General features: G+C 43.6%; 1 non-coding gene across 1 annotated transcript; it reads right to left on the bottom strand.

Annotated features, from left to right (window-relative positions):
- Window positions 1-1566: 1566 nt before the first annotated feature.
- On the bottom strand, window positions 1567-1688 carry LOC141411284 (small nucleolar RNA SNORA26). Its single transcript, XR_012436075.1, has one exon. It is a non-coding gene; the product is annotated as a small nucleolar RNA SNORA26 (small nucleolar RNA).
- Window positions 1689-9435: the final 7747 nt, after the last annotated feature.

Here is a 9435-nt window from a genome sequence, read left to right as displayed (position 1 = left end):
GAAGGGAGATATTTCAAGTAAGTGGCTACAAAAAATTCTTGGCCTGAGATAAGGGGTAAAACTGTCCACTTTACTGCATCATCTGTTCTGGGAGCCTGTGAGAAGGCTCTAGAAATTCTCAATTTGAGGTAATCCAAACTCTCTTCCACTGTTAGGTGATGAGCTGAATCTAGTTTAGTATACCTCAGGAATTGGGATTTTCATTTTGATGGCAGTGCAGATGATCACCAGTACCTTGTAAAACCCCCTCCCAGGTCAGTGACAAGGTTTTGGGATTTGCACTTAAAAGCTTTGTGCTTGAAAAGCAGGTACTCTACTGGCTTGAGCCTTGCCTCCAGTCCATTTTGGTCAGGTTATTTTTTTGAGGATGATGTCCCACAAACTATTTGCCCAGGCTGGCCTTGAACTGTAATCCTCCTGATTTCAGCATTTCAAGTAGCTAGGATTATTGACAAGAGCCACAGGTGCTCAGCTTTTAAACAACTTTGATGTACACTGGATTGCCTGATGAAAGGAAGGGCAGGGCGTGTCAGAGAAGGCCACACTTTCCCATCTTTTGAAGGTATGTTCCATGTATAGTAATTCTTGTGTGTAACAAGCCATATTATTGCCTTGTTTACTCATGTCCCATGATGCTCACCTGGAACAAAAGGCTTAGATGGAGATGCCAGTAGATACAGGGCAGCCAAAAACTAACTGAACGGTTAATGCTTCTATTTGGATTATTTCAGATTTTCATTAAAGCACAGGGTAATGCTTCAGGACATTTGACTCTATAGTTTCTCAACAGACTCTTTCCCTTGGAGTTTTATTTGTTTTTAAAGTGTTTTTCAGATAGGATCTTGTGCTTTTGCCCAGGCCCAACTGTGAGCCTCCTAGCTCTGCCTCCCCCATTTCTGGAATTATGGGCCTAGAGTTCTTTGTATGTCTGGATTTTTATGTTTCATTTTCCCTGAGGATTGAGAATGGCAGCAGCTATGCAGCTGTAATGCCCGTGCCAGAATCTTTGCAAGTAAAGTGTTTTTTTCTGCTGTCAAGTGACTTCTTAAGTGAATAGGTTTGTTAAAACTGAGTTAATCAAGGGCTGGGTGGACAATGCTTATTTCAATATTTTAAAGGCGATCAGTACTCCAGCAAAGGCTTCTGTGTATGTAGGAGGGTATAAAGGTGAGAGGGGCCTGAAAACTGGAATCCATTGGCTGCAATAACCAGCAGTCCCTCAACGTTTGCATTATTATTTGGAGAAAGGGGGGACAAAATTGTTGAAAGGCATTTAGGGGGTGAGTTTGAGTACTCTTCTTCATGGCTGAAATAGGTAACAGTTCCTTGTACTCACTGCAGTTTGGTTCTGGAAGGCTTCATGGCCTCAGTCAGCCAGTACCTTCAGATGTTCTCTGTCAGAGGTGCAGGAAAGTGGTTTTTATGCCATTTGGTGGGTTGTTACTGCCATCAGTGTCAAATACCAACACCTTTCCTGATGTACCATTGAAGCCAAATTTGAATTCATCGTTTGTGCTGTTATGCAAGAACATCACAAGGTGATGAAACTTAAATTTCTTCTGGTTCAGCTGTGACTCCAGACAGGATCCAGGGAGGAGTTTTACAAGCTCTTCTCTGGGTTTTATGGAGATTTCCTTTACCCTTCTGTGTTAGCCTCTCAAGGCACTGCGTCAACCTTAACAGGGCACAGGAAAGGGCGATGTTTTTTTTGGCCTCAGTACCAAACACCGGCCTGGGAACCTTCCTGTCGCCATCTGGCACGTGCTTGGAACCTGGGTCACTTCACTCAAGGCAGGGACGTACGTGCGCTTAGACCTCAGAGTGATGCCCTCCGCTGACGCTGGAGACAAACTCTCGTGGCCCTAGGTCGGCCCGGGTCGGGGTTCCGGCAGCCGTGGGCGAGGCCCCGCCCGGAGCCCCCTACAAAGTAGCATCGGATCGGCCCTGGGGAAACAAAGCGCAAACGTGTCACCCCGCCCGGCGGCCCAGGGAGGCTCCGTGCGGATGCGCGCGGCGCCTGTGTCTCGCGCGGCCCCGAGCCGGGCACGGCCACCCGACCCCCGGGCCACCGAGGGCTGCTCTACCCCTCCGTTCTGGCCGCCGGGAGCAGCGGGCTCAAGGAGGGCAGCCACCTAGCCCACCGTGACCCGGAAAGCAACGTGGAGCGAGGATGGACGGGGCGCACAGCCAATCCCAAGGAAGGCTCCGGGAAGGGGCGGGGCTAGGAGGAGCGGACAGCCAGTCCCCGGGAACTTTCGGGACGGGGGCCATACGGGCCTGGCCATTGGCTGCCCGAGGTCGTCAGCGGGTCGGGGGGCCTTCCGTTTCAGGCAGCGGCGGGAGAACGGATCCAGCCTGCTGGCAGAGTCCTGGGAGCCTCAGGAATTCCGGGCGCGAGAATCGGGTTTATCTGGCTCTGCACTAGTCCTTGGCCCTGGTTCGCTCCAGTTTGCATGCCTCCCTCCGGTGCTCTCCCGGGAGGTCTTCGCTTTTACAGTCGCCCCACATTGGCGCCTAACCTAGGGCTTTGAGTCACAGAGCCACTTCTCAGGATCCTGAGCTGCTGTGTCTTATGCCACATTTTTGTTTACTTACGTAATCCGTACAGGTTCGTCCAGTGCCTTCTACGCGCCCTGCTGCCTCCCAGTCCTTAAATGGATGAAAGGAAGGCTTACTTAGACTGACAGTTGTAGTGGAGAACAAAACAAACAAAAATCAAGGTGAAAATGCAAAATATGTTTTAAGGAGAAAGTTTTTATTACAACTTGAAAAATTAAAAAAAACCTAGCAAATCAACTTTTCTGGGAACACAAGCCCCTTTGAAATTAAGAAACAAAGAAACAAAAGTGGTCTTGACTGGTGTTGCTCTGCCACTTTAGCAAATGTGTTTCACTGCATAAATGGATATGAGATTGGCTCTTTACCAGGAGTGATGGCTGCTTGACACCCGCACACCAGAGTCGGGTTGTATTTTGTCGTGTTTGGTAATGCAAAAAGAGACCCAAGTTGGACAAGGTTGTGTGCAAGGTTCACAGCCCTAGTCACTAGTGAGAGGACACTCCTAAAGAAGATTGTCCTTGGGTGAAGTAGTGGTCTACAAATTAGCTTCCCAGTCTCTCCTGTTCCAACCTCTGAGTGGACTGCAGCTTGCTTAGTTCATCCCACTCTTCTGCCAGCTGGAGGTACCCCAACCCAACTCCCCACACCTGCCTACCTATCCCTCTGGTCTGAGCTCCAGTGCACTGGTCTTAGCCTTCCTAGGCTATTATTTTCTGCATCTTGTTTCTTCATTGATTTCCTCTCTCTCTTGCTTTCCTGTCTGGTTCAAGACATGGGTTAACCCATTCATATTGTTCTTTGCTATGTTGACTCACTACCTCATTTCTACTTTTCCTCCACCCGTTCCCCTTTCTCCTTCAGTAACATAAGCACTTTACATGCATTGAGGTGAATAATCCATTACCTGATGTACAGTAACACTATTCTCAACACAAGCTAGTAATACTCTTTAAAAAATCCTTTATACATGTTCCGTACACACTTCGACATACATAGTACTGACCACCCCATATCCCACTACACTGACTACATTGACTTCTCTTTTTCTCTCTCTCCCTTTCCCTGCCAATTAAATTCACATCTCCCAAGCATTTTTTCCTAGTAAAATGGATGAGAACAGTGATTGCGAAATACAGTGAATGTCCATTCCTTAGCCTTGGGTTGGATGTGTTAATTCACTTACAGAAGCAATATATATTGAATATATATACAGAAGAATATATATATATATACATACAGAAGAATATATATACAGAAGCAATATATATTTAGAGAAGCACTCTAAATAAATAGACCTGGGAGTAAATAGACAATGAGACAAAACTCCAAAACATTGACCTTGCCCTTGTGAACTGTTAATATGGTGTACAAAACTGATATTAACACAAGATTCATTAAATATAAAAATACCACTTAACAAGAGTTAAAATGAAGGTGTCAAGGACTCCTTGACACTCTGTGAGGCTGAGGAAGGGATGATAAGGCAGAAAATTGAGGATGAGTCTATGAAGCAAAGGAGAGCAGCTTGGGGTCTAGTTCCAGGTAGAGGGTAGAGCATGTACAGAGCACATTCCAGGAAGGAGCTCAGTGCATTCACAGAAATGTAAGATGCTGCTGTGACTTCTGCATCAGCAGCCAAGAGATAGGCAGACAGAGGTACAGGATGAGACACTAAACACTGGGCTGTGGCTGGAGATGCTAGGGATGGCCAGACCATGATGGAAATTATAGACTATACTAAAAATGTCCACAAATGATGCTCAAAAATCTATTGTACAAATGTCTGCCAATAAGAAGTTGATGTTTGCAGGACTGGCATATGCTCAAGTGAACATGTTAGATAATAATAGCTAGCCTTTATTGCATGCTTATTACATGCTCTGCAGTCTTTTCACCACTCTATATAGATTATCTCATTTAATCCTCCAATTACTCTACCCATTGGGCATGGTAGAGTATGCCCATTTTGCACATGAGTATCCACGTATTACTAATATTTGGTGAGAGCTATTTGGCTCCCCAGTACAGATGTTAGGAATCCTAAACCCATGCAGTATCACCCTAACACCTGCACACCCATGGGCACAAACATACAGATTTAAGAAATGTGCAATGGCAAGATGGTAGACACAAGATGGCAGCATGGAATTCTGTCACATTGAAGGTGCTTTTTCTTAAAAGTGATCATGGGATAGAATTTAGACTCCTTTTAAATTGGGAATTGTATTAAGGCAGTCGTGTTAGAAGTTACATGTTGACATGATGGCCCTAATAGAGCTTCCTTTCTCACAGCATTTGATTATATTGGATTTTAAGTATTGCTTTTTTTTTTGAAAAAACTCCTTAAAATGATGACATGTTATCCATCCTGCTTAGTGTTCCATATATTCCATAAGGCAACTCTATAAATCATATTGTGTTTCTCAGTTAGACTAATTAGCATTAGGCATCCAACTGAAAGTACAGATGGAATGAACTATTTAATTCTATTAAAGAAAGTTGAGTGAGCCTCATTCTTCCGTGACATGATTTTAATAATGAGACTGCTTGCACTGAGTACTGTTCTACATCAGAAAAGGAACACAAATCCCTTGAGCTTCTATTTCTGGCTTTGCTATTATACCCAGAGCAAGATGGAACCTGTTATTTTTTTTCTGTCTGCAAAATGCAGGCAATGCTTTTAGCCTTTTCACATAAGTAGCAAGATTAATGAGCACCACAAATGACCTTGACCTATTTTGTAACTGCAAATGCATCTCTATTGCCATATTTTCATGAGAAATGAAAATCTGCTACTTTTTTTTTCTTTCCTAAGGAGTTAACATGAGGCTAAAACTTTAAAATCTGGAATGTGTGTGATCAGCTTCTCTTTAAAATTCCAGTTTCCAAATTTAAACAAGAGGAGAAGAAGATAAACCTTTCAAGTGATAATCAAAACAGTAAGAAGGACATAAAATGGTTGCCTTATAAATTGAGGTCTGTTTGTTTTTTGAAGGGAGGAAGGCACGCTTTACTTTCAGTAAGATTAGTTAGATTATTTGACATACATTATTAAATCTTGGATGAGACTGGTTTGCTGGAAAAAAGACAATGTCAAGTGTAACAGGCTTGCTTTTTAATAACCCACTTTCAAGATAACTAATCCTGTCTCCTGTTAAAGACATTAATCCAATTCATGAAGGTAATGTCCCCTTGATCCACTCACTTCCCAAATCTGCCCCTCCCAATACCACCACACTGGGAATCCAATTTCAACTTGAGTTTTGATGGAGCCATATTCAAACCACCGTGACTGTTAATGTCCTGTACCACACGGGAGAGCTTATTTCAGCAACTGGGTGAGACAGACATTGTGATTTTACTTGTCTTTTGAAAGACAGAGTCTGGATCAGAATCACAGGGAATGAAATCAACCTTTCCAAAATACTGAGCTGGTTTCGGGAAGGGCTTATTGCCCAGTCTTGTGGAGTGCAAGTGGAGTTTCCTGCAGGATAACATGCCTGGCTTGCCTCTGCTCCCTCCTCACCACTCCCCAGGGAAGGAGGAGCCTCTCCTCTGACTGGCAGGGAGGAACAACCTCTTCCTGCACCCAGGTCTCTGAGACCTGCTGACCTGTGGCGTTAATGTTCATTACTGGACTCTGGGATGAAGATTACATAAGGAAGGAAGAGCATCTTGGCTCAAGTGGTTGTGCAAAGAAAAAAAAAAAGGACAATCTATTCATTCCATTCCTCAAGCCAACACACTTCATTTCAGTAACTCAGAGGAGAAATCACCCTTTTCATACATGCTGAAAGCAATATAGGAGTAATACATATCTGTCTTTTGCCCTTGCTCACATCTATAATACTCTCTATTTTTGGCAGTACTGGAGGGGTCAAACTCAGGGCTTCACCCTTGCAAAGCAAGCATTCTACTGCTTGAGTCACACCTCCAGTCCATTTTGCTTGGTTATTTTGAAGATGGGGCCTCGAACTGTGAGTCTCCCAATCTCAGCCTCCTAAGTAGCTAGGATTACAAGCAGGAGCCACCTGGTGCCCAGCATATCTACACTTTAGATTGACAAAGACTATAGAAGTCAGGGTGATGGGAAAAAATATAATGTTTTTGCTTTGCGCCTTTCCAACAAATATTTGTGCAAAGACAGCCGCATGAGGCCGTATCTTTAGAACTAGCACGGTAGTTAACACATATTTGAAACTTAACAAATATTTGTTGATGACTGGGTGAATTATTAAATTCAAGTTTGAATTGAAAATGTTGAAAGGCCATTTTAAGGCATTTCATAATGTCCTTAATCAAATTTTAGTAAGCAAGTAGGTTACTTATGGGTGATCTGATCCAGACTGTTTTTTTCCTTATTGTTATTGTTTCTGGTGTGTTTGTGTGTGTGTGTGTATGTGTGTGTGTGTCCCAGGTTGGCCTTGAACTCATTATGTAACCTAGGCTGACTTTGAACTCGGATCTTCCTGCCTCACCTCATAGTGCTGGAAATCACAGGTATGTATCACCACACCTGGCCTGGGCTGGGTGGTCTTACCAAATTTGTTTTGGGACAGACCCATCAAGGTGGCTACTGTGGTTGGATGAATGTACCCCCCAAAGGCTCATGTATTAAAGGCTTGGTTCTCAGGGTGGTGCTATTGGGAAATGGAGGAGCCTTTTGGAAGTAAGGCCTGGTGGGATGTCTCTAGGTCACTGGAGTTGTGTCCTTCAAGGGATTATGGGACTCTGATCTCTTCCTTTTCCTCTCTTTGCCTTTTGGTCATTAAGTTGAGTGGTTTGGTCTATCATGTGCTCCTCTCATGACATGCTTGCTGCCTCACCAGAGGCCCAAAGAATGGGATCACTGGATCATGGACCAGAATATGTAAATCCATGAGCCAAAATAATCTTTTCCCTTTATAAGTTAATTGCCTATGATATTTCATTACAGTGACAGGAAGCTGACTAATACAGAGGCCATGAGTGCTCAGTAAGTTTTTGGTATTTATCAAATAGAAGAGGTCAGTACCACATTGACCTAGCCCTCACATAAATACAGACTTGCAGCCAACACTTCTAGATAAGAATCGTTTAAAAAGCTAGAGTTCACCCCCAATACTTGTTGCAAAGAAAATAGTACCAGCTTCCTGGAGTCTGAAGCTCAGGCCTGTGTCTGCCATCACTGTCATATTATCATCCACTTGGCCATTGTCTGTGCCTAATGAACCCATTTCTGCTAAATATAGTTCCTCTGATTTCTTGGAGCTTTCTGCATCAGAAACTGTAACTGCAAGCTTTGCTCCAGTTGACTAACCCAACCACTGTCTGTCTCCTTTCCACACTCCTGAGGACTCCTACTTCTACCAACACGGTGGGGGTGGGAGTAGGGGTGGGATCTCTGCACATCTCTTCCTGCACCTAATCAGTTAAAAGTTACTGGGTGAGCACCAACTGTGTCCTAGACACTGGACTATGTGCCTGGGACACAAAGATGATCAAAACATGTCCTAACTTGAAGTAAACTCATGAATGATGATAACTGTGCAGTGACTGAAGTGGTCAAGGCAGCACTGGTCCCTGTGAGAGGCAGAAACAAGACATCCTGGGATGGGTTCCAGAATCAAGGATGCCTCCCTCGGGTTGCTGTATCCCAGGAGAACTTCTGTTATGAATCTTGAGCAAGTCCTAGACTCGAACCAAAAGGTTTGTAAAGCTGAGTGGGTTCCTGGGAGTTGAGAAGAGTTGTGGGTTCCAGAGAGGAAGCAGATTTCTGCAAACATTGAAAAAAATGTCAGGTGTTTAGATGACGGGCTTAGAAACATCATGAGTGTGTCTTTGTGGCAGAGATTAGTTGGCACCCTTTTAAAATACGTCTTAGGGAATCATGGTTAAGAGTAAAAGGGTCCATTAACGAAAAGTCCTTATAACAGATGAGGAAATAATTGAGTGCGTGTGTGCTGTAGGTACACTGCTGCTCTCTTAGAGCAGGTTTACAGGTTCCTAACAAGTTTCTACCATCATAAAGCTTGCACTTGTGCAGACAAGTTGAAAAAAAAAAGCCTGATTGACATTAATCTCAAACTATTGCTAGGAAGGTGTTTTTGTTTGGTTGTCTTTGAAGTGAAGATCAGAGGTGATTCTTTGTCATGCATAAAACTTTGATGTTTTTCTTTGCTACTGTTCACAGCCAGGATGTAAATACCAACAGACACTTGTAACATCCACAGTCGTTTTGTTATTAAGTGGGAAATGTGTTAAGGAGAATCTAATTTGTTACTGCTCAGCTGTGACTTTGAAATGTTCCCAGCAGTTCTGGAGGGAAAGCTAGCTCCAGAAAGAAGCATTAGCATCCATCAGCAAAGGCTATTTAAAACCTCGTGTGACTGACTGCAAAGGAATGTATAGGCATGGCAAAGAAAGATTTGCTTTAGTGCAGTGGGAGTGGGAGGGAATCAAGATGGGGGTTTGATTCTGGGCGTCCTGGGCTGAGCCTGGGCTCTGGGAAGTGGACAGGCTTGGCTTTGAATCCTGGTTCTGGCAATGACTGGCTAGGTGCCCTCAACAAGTTACATCCTCTCAAGTTTCTTCAGAAATAAAATGAGGAGAATAACATTGTCATTAAACATGTGCTGTATACATTTAAGTTGCCTAATATATAGGTAGATCCTTAATCTGGAGCAAAATAATCATTTCATAAAATTTTTCAAGTCTCAAATGAAATAAATGGCATGATTTTTTTTTTTTAATCTTGTTTTGTTTGGTTGTTTTTTTCTTTTGGCGGTACTGGGATTTGAACTCAGGGCCTCAGGCTTCCTAGGCAGGTACTCTACCACTTGAACCACTCCACCAACTCCTTTGTTTTGTTTTTTTTTGGTGGGATTGGGGTTTCAA

The sequence above is a fragment of the Castor canadensis genome, chromosome 9 (genome assembly GCF_047511655.1).
Source record: "Castor canadensis chromosome 9, mCasCan1.hap1v2, whole genome shotgun sequence".
Lineage (NCBI taxonomy): Eukaryota > Metazoa > Chordata > Mammalia > Rodentia > Castoridae > Castor > Castor canadensis.
This window is presented reverse-complemented; position numbering and strand designations above follow the sequence as displayed.